Source organism: Apis dorsata, unplaced genomic scaffold (assembly GCF_000469605.1).
Source record: "Apis dorsata unplaced genomic scaffold, Apis dorsata 1.3 scaffold_83, whole genome shotgun sequence".
NCBI classification, from domain to species: domain Eukaryota; kingdom Metazoa; phylum Arthropoda; class Insecta; order Hymenoptera; family Apidae; genus Apis; species Apis dorsata.
Genome location: NW_006263381.1, coordinates 162,692 through 177,313, shown reverse-complemented (window position 1 = coordinate 177,313; position 14,622 = coordinate 162,692). Strand labels below are relative to the sequence as shown.

Here is a 14,622-nt window from a genome sequence, read left to right as displayed (position 1 = left end):
TGCAAAATTCTACGTATACAACCAATCATTCGTGTCGATTCGGATCTTTCATCCTACGACATGATTAAATGATCGGAGGAACATAAAAACATGCGACTCACCAATAGATGCGAAGTATCTGCATTGCCATCAGCACTGTCGTGGCCCATGGAAAATCATTGTAAGGACTGGGAAATATCTATAACAAAACATGAAATATAATTTACAAATGTGATAAAAATGAAATTCCATAATAATAATAAAAATTGAAATTGAATAAGAAATTCAAAAATTAGAATCCTTTATTTGATATTTGATTTTTATAAAATGACTCTATTTTTCAATAAAATAAAAATGGAATGAAAATTTAAATAGAAAGAAAAATAATTACCTATTTTTCTTGAATGGCTTATTTTCTTCAAAGAATCACTGAATCTACCATACCGAAAACAAATATTTAAAATAAAAAAATAAAAATAAAAAACTATTAACACATCTGTTTGTAGTGTAATCGACGAACAAACACTGACTCTAATTTCGCGTATAACTATTATAATTAAATTTATTTTATGCTCTAAAAAACATTTAAAATACTATTACGAAACAAACACTGATTCTACTGACCACATTGCGCGCAGTCACAATCTGGAAACAAGATTGCATTAATAAGCAGAATAATATAGAAAAATACAGAATAATATACAAAATAATTTCATTCTTTTTCATATCGTGCATTTATTAAAAAAAAAATAATATTTTTGAAAAAATTATATTATAAATATTTATCATTAGAATTAATAACATTTTATCCATTAGAAATATATAGTATATTAAAAATATTCAAAAATTTTTAGAAATTATAGAAATTTCATTAGAAACGTAATAAGTCATATATTATTTCAAAATTTTCTATTTTTATGCTAATATATTATTAATTAATATAATAATTATGAATTATAATATAAAATTACATATTATATAATATATATAAAAAAAACATATTATATAATTAATAATTCAGTAAAGAAAGAAAACAAAAATATTTACATACATCTTTTTTGGATCCAAAAATTTAAATTTTACTTTTTTTTTTCTCCATAAAATATGCTGTCATCATGGCGTCTATATATATTAAATCCTTTTTCCCACCTATAAATGCATCAATCAACAATGTTGTACTTATCTGCGCAAAAAAAAGTAAATTTTTAAAATAAATGTATAAGATATATAAGATTAAAGTGATCGTATTAAAATAAAAGAATAATTTAATTCAAATCTATTTTAGAAACATCATTTATGATAATGAATCAAATAGTCCAATGAAAAAAAGAATATTATTCATCAATCAAAGAATTATCAATTATAATAATATAAAATAAATAATTAAATAAACGTGTATATTAATGAAATATTGATATAAAATAAGTGTAAAATAATGCAATAAATAAATCTTACCTCAAACGAAGCGTCTAATCGTCACGAATTTCGACAATGAAATAACACTCCGCGCAACGACTTTGATGTATCGAATTACAAATGGCGGAAGGGGGGGATGCTCAACAAGTCGAAACCTGTCGAGTGTAGTACGAACGCGAATCGTCAATTTTTTAGAATTATAAGAAATATTTTCCGTCTTGGGGCCTTGAGCATAAAATCAAAACAAATACATAAATACAATAGAATACGATATAAGTTGAATGTATGAATAGACGCAATTAGGAAACAAATATGTATGAAATATGTATGTATGAATTGATCGTAATAACTATTATTTTTATTTCTCAATCAATAAAATGATAAAAAAATTTATAATAACTATGTTTTAGTTAGAAATAAATAAAATCTTACCACATCTGCATAAAAGTCAACGAAGAATCCTATACTTTCGAAACAATACTGTTTCGATCGAAGCTTCGATCAAATGATGATCTGCATAAAGACGACAAAAGGTCAAAACATGTTTAATTTCGATATAATAATGATTAAACAAACACATATTAATTAAATAATACTTGATAATATATAATTATCACTTAATAACTGCAAATATACACTAATGTAATGTAATTATACACGAACCGGTAAAAAGCAACTTGCCATCACGACTTTTAAGTGTAGACTCACGTCATGCGCACAATAATGCGCAATAGCGTCTCGGATATAGCGTCAGATTGAATATTAGCGGCTTTCCGATTGGCTAGAATTGCCTAGTTCTTTATTATAATTTCGCGCGAAAATTAAATTATATATTATGTTTTAATTAAGTGCGCATGATCGAAAATCAAACTTTACCACTTCTTCGTGGCATCCATATTAAAATTTTTTCCATCTTCGAAGATAAATCAGTAATCGACTAATAAGTTATATAAAAAAAAAATTTGATGTTCAAATGAATGTTTAAAATAAATAAAATTAATTAATTAAATTAAAATAAAAAAATAATTAAGCACAAATTCCATCTTAGAAAGTTATAATATGAACTTTAATTGTGAAACAAATGAATAAAAAGAAAGAATAACTTAGCCAAAGAAATTCCAATTAAAATAAGAAACACATATTAATTATAAAAAATAACTATAGAAATAAATATTATGGAACAGATAAATCACATATTTCAAAATAATACGTCTAAATATGACAATTATCGACATTACAATGATACCATGTAGTAATTTGGATTTATCGAACTACAAATTAACAAAATGTATCAAATTCGATAAATCGAAATATATTGAGCATAGCAATACACATAAAAAAACACAAAAAAAAAAGACAATAAGAAAAAATAAATATAATAATAAGAATTAAGCATCAACGCCATCTCTAGATGTTTTTAAAAAAATCAAATCAAAGAAATATCTTTAATCTTTAAGAGATGGCGTTAAAATATATTTTTATCCTCTCTTTATACTTCTCTTATTATATTCTGTTCTTTTTTTATGAATTTCATTTATAGCACTTGAAGATATGATTTTAATCCTATCTCTATCTTTGTCCCATTTTTACTTTTTATTTACTTTAATATATTTATATATGTAAGTAGTATATACATTTATATTTTATTTATAATTTTTTGTCTTTTTATATCTTCTTTTGCAATGAAAATATGATAATTTAAAAGGTATAAAAGATAAATATGAAATAAGATAATAAATTATTTCCATACTTAGTTCCATATTTAATTCAATTTTTATAATTTATTTTTTATATATACATTTAAAAAATATCAATTATATATATATAAAAATATCATACCAAAAAAGCATATATACATTTACTGTATGTAGATAACATATTGACAATAACTTTCCATCCGTCCATAACAATGTGTCTATATTCACGAATAAAAAATATTTATATATTTTATATTTAGAATTTTAAATTATATAATTTTAAATTGAATGTATTGAAGCATTCAAAAGATATAGCAACCAAAGCAGAACAAATATCTTTCCTCATCCGATAACTACAGCTCAGCGGGCAAAGTCAAATATGTAGACATATCGATAAAGATTCTCTCTATATATATAGACACTAAAAAAACAAAAAATATGAAAAATATTTAAACTAAATAATTTGTTCAATATTCTAATTCAATTTATCGATATAATATATAATTCATCTATAATACTATAATCTATTAAATTGATTAATTATATTTAATATGTTAATTTATTAATGTTAAAAATAATTTCTAATAATCATCGATATATATTTACAAACTAAAAAAAGATTTATTCTTGTGATATTAATTTTCATATTATAAATATATTAAAATTCCAAATTCTTTAACACGATCAATCGAGGTTATGAACAATAAACATATTAACAAATTAACATTAATTTTTAAATTCATTAAATTTATAAATCTTTAAAGAATATCATCTGAAACAATAATAATTTGTATAAAATTAATAGAGTAATTTATATATATAAGAAATAAACAATATATATATATATAAAAATTCATCGTAATCAGAGTATAAAAGACTCAAAGGTGAGAGAAGAAAAATAGAAAGGGAATGAAAGAGAAAAAGAGAAAGAGAGGAGAAGGGGAGGATGGTGGAAGCTGGCTGAATATTTTTACCCAAGCCTGTTAACTACACTCTGTTATTTTATCTCACGTACGCAGTTTTTCCACCACTACCATGCTGTTACGCAGGAATATAAGTTTTAAGGCGTGTTTTGATAGCGTCAGGGTGTGTCAGCTGGGGCTTCCTACCTAATGGATCACTTCTTCGTTTATTCGTTCATACTTTTTGAAGTATATGACCCCATGATACCGCGAACACTCCGATAATTTTAGTTATATCGTAATTATTGATAGAATCACATTGCAAAAGAGTCAACGAAAGAATAGATTTATAGAATATGTCGAAAGTAAAAATCAATTTTTACCTTCCTTTAGAATTTCTATTCGGTTATAAAACGAATAAAAAGATTATCGTTAAAATTCAATCGATACACAATTATTATACAAAATTATTAATTCCTTTGAAAAAATTAAAATTGCAATCGTCGAAATCGAACTGATGACAAAGTGTTGACAATTGCAACTCTTATCACACCTAAAAGGTGTGAAAAGGAAAAGGATAAAAGTGGTTCATCACGAACGTATATTTACGTGAAACAATATTTTCGTTGGCTTTAAGAAGGTGGTGACAGAATATTTCTCTCTCCCTCTCTTTCTATCCCGACATATTTCGGTACAAAGCACTAGAATGATACAAGAAATTGTGAAGACACCATCAATCGTCGACTTTGCATTTAATGCTCGATATACTTACATTACACGTATGAATATCATATTATTATTATTATATATTGTTTCATTCTTTAGTCCTATTAGTCGTATTAAAAGAAAACATAATTTTAAAGGAGTAATGAAAAAGAATCGTAAAGCAGTATAATACTTATGTACATTCAAAAACAAGAATGAGATTAATTGATTTGTTAAATAACAAACCATGTTGTGTTAGGTTCACCATGATAACCAAACAACGTTACGATTGTGTTCAGAATATAACTCGGTTCATTCAGTTCCTCTTGCTATGTGGCATCAATTTCATTCAAACAATTCGTAGACAAAAATAGCCAAGAAATTAAACATCTTTCATCTAAAATTATTATCTTATATTATCTTATTCACGTATAAAATTTTGATTTCTTCTTTTTTTTTTTTTTTTTGAATCCAATTTAATTTGCAAACCCATTTTTCGATCCCATTTTTATCCATCCTTTATAATCTTCCTTTTCAATTATTCCGTAATACATTCCGTAGCGTAAAAATTTGTAGCGTAAATGCGATTAATCACGAATAAACTGGCTTCCAAAAATCCATTTCACGTAGCGTTCACATAGCGACGTCACGTATAGGGAGAGCTGCAAGAACGAACGTTGTTATTACAGATGCCACTCGTTCAGGATCCCGGGGTATATTTCAAACACAAAGAAGCCTCCTTCCAATCCGGAAGAGTGACGCCTAATTTTCGAGATCGTGAGTTTATAGATTTCTGAAAAATCAGCGAGGCCGATACGTTACCGATTATGGCACGCTCGTCCAAATATAACTTACCAACCAACAGCATGCCAAATTCGTACACAACTACTTTTCCATTAAACACTTTCACAAAAACAGATTTTTAATAATAATTTTTTCACAATTCCGTTGATACTTATAATTAACGATTCGTAAAATTTCAAAAGAATTTGAAAGAATATTTGTTCAATAGTCGATAAAATGGATCAATCTCGAAAAGAATTCAAAGAATAAAGAAGAGTGAGGAGAACGAACAGGTTCGACCCTATTGAAAATAGCGAACAGGGGAAGAGGAAGAAAAGGACAGGAGGAAGAGAGGAGAAGAATGAAGGGAAGGGTTGTGACAGGGAAACAGAGAGAGAGAGAGGAGAACGAAATAAGGGAGGGAGGAACAGAGGGACTAGGGAAAAAGAATTCTAACTGAAATAACATTGGATGATTGTGGTATTGTCAACCATAGTACTCGCGCACGCCTTCGCGTTTCTCTCCCCTTCTCTCCCTCTTTGACCCCCTCTCCCCCTCTCAAATCGTGTCCTTCCACCCCTAGAGGACCCGTCCTATCCTAGCTCTGCCTCGGTTTAGGCGCTAGAATATTAGGCGCTGGTGGACAGAATAGACGGTGGTGGCAAGGGGGATGAAACAACACCCCGTTCCCACCGATTCTCCCCTCTTTCAACGTCGCGGCCGCCTTTTTCTCGCTTCGCCCCCTGTCCTCCGCTATCCCATTCCCTAAATGCGGCCAATAAAAACAACACCGTACTCTCGCCACGAGAGCCACCGAGAGAGCAGAAGGATCGTGGATACAGTGAATTATAAAAATAACAGTGCGAAACGATCGAACAATCGCTCTCTTCATTCTCAATGCCTCGTCCGTGTCATTTCTCTGGCTCGCGAAAAATCTCCCCATTCAAGACCCGTGACAACTCTCTCTCTCTCCTCTCTCCTTCTCTGTCTTCCATGCTTGTTTATCTTCTTATTGTATCTGGACTGGATGAAAATTGTTGGAAAAATTGTTGAACAGGGAATAAGAACGATCTCGCCAATTCCAAAAAAGATCCATCCAAGATTCAATTTTTCTTTAATGGATAATAGTATATTTATAGTAATTTTTATACAATTTTTCTTATACCTCTGATATAACTTTATGTGGTACTTTTATTGTATCTTTTATTGAAAATTGTTGAGAACGATTTCATCAATTCCATAAAAGATCCATCCAACATTCAATTTTCCTTTAATGGATAATAGTATATTTATAGTAATTTTTATACAATTTTTCTTATACCTCTGATATAACTTTATGTGGTACTTTTATTGTATCTTTTATTGAAAATTGTTGAGAACGATTTCATCAATTCCATAAAAGATCCATCCAACATTCAATTTTCCTTTAATGGATAATAGTATATTTATAGTAATTTTTATACAATTTTTCTTATACCTCTGATATAACTTTATGTGGTACTCTTATTGTATCTCTTATTGGATGAAAATTGTTGAACAGAGAATGATTTCACCAATTCTAAAAAAGATCCATCCAAGGTTCAATTTTCCTTAAATGAACAATTGTATATTTATAGTTATTTTTATAGAATATTTCTTATATCTCTAATATAACTTTATGTGTTACTCTTATTATATCTCTTATTGACTGAAAATTGTTGGAAAAATGTTGAACAGAGAATAAGAACAATCTTGCCAATTCCAAAAAAGATCCATCCAAGATTCAATTTTCCTTTAATGCATAAAAGTGTATTTATAGTAATTTTTATAGAATCTTTCTTAACTTACGACAGTAGGTATGATACTCAAGATTAAATATATCTCTGATACAAGATAGAAGCAAATCCCATAATTTGGATCCGCACGAGGTTTCGATTCCTTCCCTTCTGTCATTCCGGCCGATGTTTTCCTTCTTTCCACCGGCATTCCACAGATTTTCTCCCGGGTTTTCGCAGCGTCCACCTCCCCCTCGAATTCCTCCTCTGTCCCCTCCCCGCCGCGCGGTGCACGCGAGTACACGAACGCCTACTCGCCTCGGCGAAGTCAAAGAGAGATAAAATCTATAAATATGTGGGAGGCGCACGCGACCCATTCCAGTGTTTGTTCAACCAAGAATAACCTCCGTTTCTTCATCGTACGCAGAACCCCGCAGAAGAGGCTGGTTTTGTGGCTTGACGCAAGCCTAATCCGGGGTGATGCTTCGTTAACCACCTCCGGCTATCCGAAAGATTTTCGTTAACAACTTGTGCGTTATCAACGTTCGTTCGCGAACCCATCGTGGACACGGTGCGACGATTTCTCTCTTGAGAATGTAACGTCATCGATGGCTCGAAGAAAGTCTTGACTCGACGGTTGAAAAATTCTTCGAACGGAACAGGAAGGATGACATCGTGGAAGGAGAAAAAGGTAACGGTTCCCTACGAAGAAAGAATTATTTTTTATTATTTGCGAAGAGTTGAAAATAAAATCGTTGCTTCTTATGATAAAATTAAACAGAAAATTTAGATAGAAGAATTCTTGGAATAAAAGAGAAGGATGACATAGGAAAGTTAAAAATAAAATCATTGCTTCTTAATAAAATTAACCACAGAATGTGATTAGATAGAAAAATTCTTCGAATGGAATATTCTTCGAAGGATGATATCGTAGGAGAAAAGGGATCAAATCCTTACGAGAAAAGAATTTATTTATGGAGAGTTCAAAATATGAGTTCAAGATGATTTCTTCTTAATAAAATCAATCGTAGAACATAATTTCTTTAATGTAAATATTAAATTTATTACATTCCTTATTTTCATCATATAAATAAAAATTTTCGTGTTGATATGTCACTTAATTAATATTCAATAATCAACAATTTATAGAGAGTTCAAAATAAGACGATTGCTTCTTAATAAAATCAATCGTAGAACATAATTCCTTTAATATAAATATTACATTCCTTATTTTCATCATACAAATAAGGATCTTTGTGTTGATATGTCACTTAATATTCAATGATCAATTGTACATCATTCGTGACGATCAATATTTCGTTAAATTCATTAAATTCATTATATTTCTCATGATATTCTTAAAATCATACTCAATCATCCAACGGTGGAATTCGAACAATTTGTCCGCCCAAGCTGTTCATTCGAGCGAAAGTTAGTTAGCTAGACGTGAACCGGCAGCAGAGGGGAATTAGTTAGCGGTAAACACACCTCATCAATCTTCCTCGAACGTCGTCGTTCTCTTCATCATCGCGACACGGTGTACCAACGATCTGAAATATCCGCGACACGTGTCTCCATTAAAGTGGCGCCCGTTAAGAACACCACGAATATACGTCATTTTCTGGGTGAATCGTTGGAAAGCTCGTTCTCTACAGGGAATTTATGAACTGTCTGGAAAGCGTAACACGTTCGTCAAAAATTTTAGACCGCAACTGGATCATTTGAAAGATATTAAATAGAACACGAAGAGAACTTAAATTAAATTATATCGTAGATGGATGTACAACTCTTACGATCATAAGTTAACCAAATTGCCTGTTTTATCCATCTATAAAGTTTTCAATGTTCCTTTTAAATCCTTTTAAAAATTCTAAGAATATTATATTAACATCTCTGTTTCCTTCAATTTTATTTATTTATAAACGTTCAGATGGATCTAGAATATCGCAAAGGATCAATAGTCAATAATGATTAAAAATAAAGTTTGATTTATTACAATAATCAATACTTTTCCTTTAAATTTCACTTTCCTTTCTCGATTAAAGAAAAGCATTAAATACATTCCATCTTCATCAAAATCCTTTTAATTCTAAGAATATTATATTCGTTAACATCTGTGTTTCCTTCAATTTTATTTATTTGTAAACATTCAGATAGATTTAGAATATCGCAAAGGATCAATAGTCAATAATGATTAAAAATAAAGTTTGATTTATTACAATAATCAATACTTTTCCTTTAAATTTCACTTTCCTTTCTCGATTAAAGAAAAGCATTAAATACATTCCATCTTCATCAAAATCCTTTTAATTCTAAGAATATTATATTCGTTAACATCTGTTTTCTTCAATTTTATTTATTTGTAAACGTTCAGATAAATCTAGAATATCGCAAAGGATCAATAGTCAATAGTGATTAAAAGTAAAATTAATTTATTACAATAATCAATACTTTTCCTTTAAATTTCACTTTCCTTTCTCGATTAAAGAAAAGCATTAAAAACATTCCATCTTCATCAAAATCCTTTTAATTCTAAGAATATTATATTCGTTAACATCTGTTTTCTTCAATTTTATTTATTTGTAAACGTTCAGATAAATCTAGAATATCGCAAAGGATCAATAGTCAATAGTGATTAAAAGTAAAATTAATTTATTACAATAATCAATACTTTTCCTTTAAATTTCACTTTCCTTTCTCGATTAAAGAAAAGCATTAAAAACATTCCATCTTCATCAAAATCCTTTTAATTTTAAGAATATTATATTCGTTAACATCTTTATTTCTCTTCAATTTTATTTATTTATAAACGTTCAGATGGATCTAGAATATCGCAAAGGATCAATGAATAATATAATAATGATTAAAAGTAAAGTTTGATTTATTACAATAATCAATACTTTTCCTTTAAATTTCACTTTCCTTTCTCGATTAAAGAAAAGCATTAAAAACATTACATTTTCATCAAAATCCTTTTAAAAATTCTAAGAATATTATATTCGTTAATATCTCTGTTTCCTTCAATTTTATATATTTGTAAACGTTCAGATGGATCTAGAATATCGCAAAGGATCAATAGTCAATAAAGATTAAAAATAAAGTTTGATTTATTATCAATATATCAATAATATCAATAATTTATTATCAATAATCAATACTTTTATACTTTAAATTTCACTTTCCTTTCTTGATTAAAGAAAAGCATTAAATACAATAATCAGTACTAGTAACTGTAATTCACCACATAACGAAATATAACGTGTATAACACTACGTTATTCCACGAGGCGACAAAGCCAAATAAACAAAATTAATCACAATCCTCCGGTACTCGAAGGAAGGTAGCCGAGTGTCGAAGATCGGAAAGTTGATTCTCCCATTCTCTCCGCGTGCGATAATTATCGCGGAATCTTTGGTGGCTCGTTCGCTTTAGGAAGGAAGACTCGAAATGTTTAAGAGGAGCCGGAGGGCCGGTGTCGAGAAAGGTCCGCCATTCTCGACACCTGGCAACAGCCAATGGCAGGATAAAGCGGACAGGAGAGAGCTTTTCGTCCTCGAACGCCACACCCTTCATTGTGACCACATATCGACCGAGTCTCTCACAGCTTGGGGCTGCGTACCCCGTACTAATTGTAAGTACTCTTGCCGTGTACTTGTGCGCGCATGTGTGAGAGTGCAACGCTTGCCAACTGGGTGCCACTGAGCGCGCGCGCAAGTCTCTCACACTCGTGAACACGGTGACCTCCATGGAACCAATGCACCAATTTTTACTACTTTACTCTCCAGGATCCTCTTGTTATCGATTAACACGTTATCGATAAATAACATGGGTTGTGGTATCATTTTTTAGAATCTTATCTGTGACGAAATTCGTTTCATTATCATTTATTATTTTCCGGTTGATGTGTAGAGATTTCAATGGTAGAATCGAGTAAAATATTCTTTTAAGATTCCTTCTCTGTCGCTTTAAAAAAAAAATAAATAAAATAATTAAATTACTTTGAATTTTATATTTATTAGGATTATATATATTAGAAATATTTGAAATATTTAGAATTAAATTAGATAAGAATTAAACGGTAAATACGAAATTCGTTTTATTACTTATTAGTTTTGAGCATCGTTGATGTGTAGAGATTTCAATGGTAAAATTAAGTAAAATATTCTTTTAAGATTCCTTCTCTGTCGCTTTAAAAAAAAGAAATAAAATAATTAAATTACTTTCAATTTTATATTTGATTATATATATTAGGAATATTTGAAATATTTAGAATTAAATTGGATAAGGATTAAATGGTAAATACAAAATTCGTTTCATTACCAGACTTATTTAGAGTATTATTTTCGGGCATCATGCAAAATATTCTTTTAAAGATTCCTTCTCTGTCGCTTTAAAAAAAAAAGAAGTAAAATAATTAAATTACTTTCAATTTTATATTTGAAATATTTAGAATTAAATTGGATAAGGATTAAATGGTAAATACAAAATTCGTTTCATTACCAGACTTATTTAGAGTATTATTTTCGGGCATCATGCAAAATATTCTTTTAAAGATTCCTTCTCTGTCGCTTTAAAAAAAAAAGAAGTAAAATAATTAAATTACTTTCAATTTTATATTTGAAATATTTAGAATTAAATTGGATAAGTGGTAAATACAAAATTCGTTTCATTACCAGATTTATTATTTTCGGGCATCATGTAAAATATTCTTTTAAAGATTCCTTTTTTGTCGCTTTAAAAAAAAAGAAGTAAAATAATTAAATTAAAATCAATTTTATATTTGAAATATTTAGAATTAAATTAGATAAGGATTAAACAGTAAATACAAAATTCGTTTCATTACCAGATTTATTATTTTCGGGCATCATGTAAAATATTCTTTTAAAGATTCCTTTTTTGTCGCTTTAAAAAAAAAGAAGTAAAATAATTAAATTACTTTCAATTTTATATTTGAAATATTTAGAATTAAATTAGATAAGGATTAAACAGTAAATACAAAATTCGTTTCATTACCAGACTTATTATTTTTCGGCATCGTGTAAAATATTCTTTTAAAGATTCCTTTTCTCGCTTTAAAAAAAAGAAATAAAATAATTAAATTACTTTCAATTTTATATTTGATTATATATATTAGGAATATTTGAAATATTTAGAATTAAATTAGATAAGGATTAAACAGTAAATACAAAATTCGTTTCATTACCAGACTTATTATTTTTCGGCATCGTGTAAAATATTCTTTTAAAGATTCCTTTTTTGTCGCTTTAAAAAAAAAGAAGTAAAATAATTAAATTACTTTCAATTTTATATTTGAAATATTTAAAATTAAATTGAATAAGTGATAAATACAAAATTCGTTTCATTACCAGATTTATTATTTTCGAGCATCGTGTAAAATATTCTTTTAAAAATTCCTTTTCTGTCGCTTTAAAAAAAAAGAAGTAAAATAATTAAATTACTTTCAATTTTATATTTGAAATATTTAGAATTAAATTGGAGAAGGATTAAATGGTAAATACAAAATTCGTTTTATTACCAGACTTATTTATAGAGTATTATTTTCGAGCATCGTGTAAAATATTCTTTTAAAAATTCCTTTTCTGTCGCTTTAAAAAAAAAGAAGTAAAATAATTAAATTACTTTCAATTTTATATTTGAAATATTTAGAATTAAATTAGATAAGCATTAAACAGTAAATACAAAATTCGTTTCATTACCAGACTTATTATTTTTCGTGTAAAATATTCTTTTAAAGATTCCTTTTCTGTCGCTTTAAAAAAAAGAAATAAAATAATTAAATTACTTTCAATTTTATATTTGATTATATATATTAGGAATATTTGAAATATTTAGAATTAAATTGGATAAGGATTAAATGGTAAATACAAAATTCGTTTTATTACCAGACTTATTTATAGAGCATTATTTTCGGGCATCGTGTAAAATATTTTTTTTAAAAATTCCTCCTCTGTCGCTTTAAAAAAAAAAGAAATAAAATAATTAAATTACTTTGAATTTTATATTTGATTATATATATTAGGAATATTTGAAATATTTAGAATTAAATTGGATAAGGATTAAATGGTAAATACAAAATTCGTTTTATTACCAGACTTATTTATAGAGCATTATTTTCGGGCATCGTGTAAAATATTTTTTTTAAAAATTCCTCCTCTGTCGCTTTAAAAAAAAAGAAATAAAATAATTAAATTACTTTCAATTTTATATTTGATTATATATATTAGGAATATTTGAAATACTTAGAATTAAATTGGATAAGGATGAAGGATTAAGCGGTAAATACGAAATTCGTGTACAGCCACGAGGTATGAGGCGAGTGTGCGGTCAGGTTGAGGGCAATAACCATCCACTTTAGGCTCAGCAAGGTTTCTATATGGCACGAGAATGCGGAGCTACCCTAGGTAACCCTCGAATAATATTTTGATATCCCCCGGCCAGGACTTTTCTCCTCGTCCGATCCGCCACATATCAACGGCAGGAAATTATTTTTCACACTCCCGTATCCTTTTCCTCCGCTCCCTTTTCCACGATACTCCAGCGCTGCCTTCCCTGAAGAGATGAAAAGGAAATTCAGTTTCCACGTAGACGAAACTCGTTTAACGATTGTATATTAAATAATTAGAATTGAATCTTGTTTCAGGAAATCACAAATTTTTCAAAACATTTATCATATTTTATCACAGTAGATAGAAGTATTCAAAAATTGGTTCAACAATAATATTTTTCAAAAAATATTTCAAAGTCACTTTTATTATCTTTACAATATCTTTAATTTTGTATTCATCGAATGATTACGAATATATTTAATTTGAGACAAATATTTATTACTGTACCATTTACTTTGACATTTGATTAATTATAAATCCAATGTCCAATCCAAATAAAATATAAAAATTAAAAAGAAAAATTCCTTCGAGAAATTACATTATCCTTACTACTTCATTCATTATTAATTTATCTGTGTAAAAGAAAAATTTCTGTTTCAATCGAACAAAGGCACGAATAGGAAAACACGAGGCATACGAACCGATTACACGAAAACAGAAGATCATATCTTCTGGCGCAGGACTCCCACGGAAGGGGGCGTAACACAGTTGCGCAGGTATGTATACACACATGTATACCTATATATATAGCCAAACGAGGATGCAGTGGAGCAGCGAGCAGTCCGGCCTAAATGTTATTCCATGCGACAGAGATTGCTTCTTCAGGTAACACGGTCCAGCCGCCGCCGACCTAGACGTTGGACGACCTGCACGAGAGAGAGGAGTTCGTCAAATATGTATGCGGATAAACACGGGCAACGTTGACAGAAATAATATCCGCGGGTGAAGGCGATTGCACCTGTCGGCCCCGCCGTAGAAA

At 28.9% G+C, this 14,622-nt stretch overlaps 4 long non-coding RNA genes across 4 annotated transcripts in view; all 4 read right to left on the bottom strand.

Moving 5' to 3' along the window:
- Positions 1-6: 6 nt before the first annotated feature.
- On the bottom strand, positions 7-1,090 carry LOC116184993. The gene is made up of 3 exons (XR_004149686.1): positions 1,031-1,090; positions 371-624; positions 7-178 (listed from the first exon to the last, which is right to left on the bottom strand). It is a non-coding gene; the product is annotated as an uncharacterized LOC116184993 (long non-coding RNA).
- A 12-nt stretch (positions 1,091-1,102) lies between these two features.
- Positions 1,103-2,136, bottom strand: LOC102673318. Its single transcript, XR_421075.2, has 4 exons — positions 2,059-2,136; positions 1,828-1,908; positions 1,435-1,620; positions 1,103-1,162 (listed from the first exon to the last, which is right to left on the bottom strand). It is a non-coding gene; the product is annotated as an uncharacterized LOC102673318 (long non-coding RNA).
- Positions 2,137-4,581: 2,445 nt separating this feature from the next.
- LOC116184996 lies at positions 4,582-5,160 on the bottom strand. The gene is made up of 2 exons (XR_004149689.1): positions 4,901-5,160; positions 4,582-4,821 (listed from the first exon to the last, which is right to left on the bottom strand). It is a non-coding gene; the product is annotated as an uncharacterized LOC116184996 (long non-coding RNA).
- An 8,321-nt stretch (positions 5,161-13,481) lies between these two features.
- LOC116184994 overlaps positions 13,482-14,622 on the bottom strand; it is a 16,534-nt gene continuing 15,393 nt past the window's right edge. Inside the window, exons 2-3 of the long non-coding RNA XR_004149687.1 lie at positions 14,285-14,509; positions 13,482-13,806 (exon numbers count right to left, since the gene is read on the bottom strand). This is a non-coding gene — a long non-coding RNA (uncharacterized LOC116184994). The remainder of the gene's footprint in view (positions 13,807-14,284; positions 14,510-14,622) is intronic.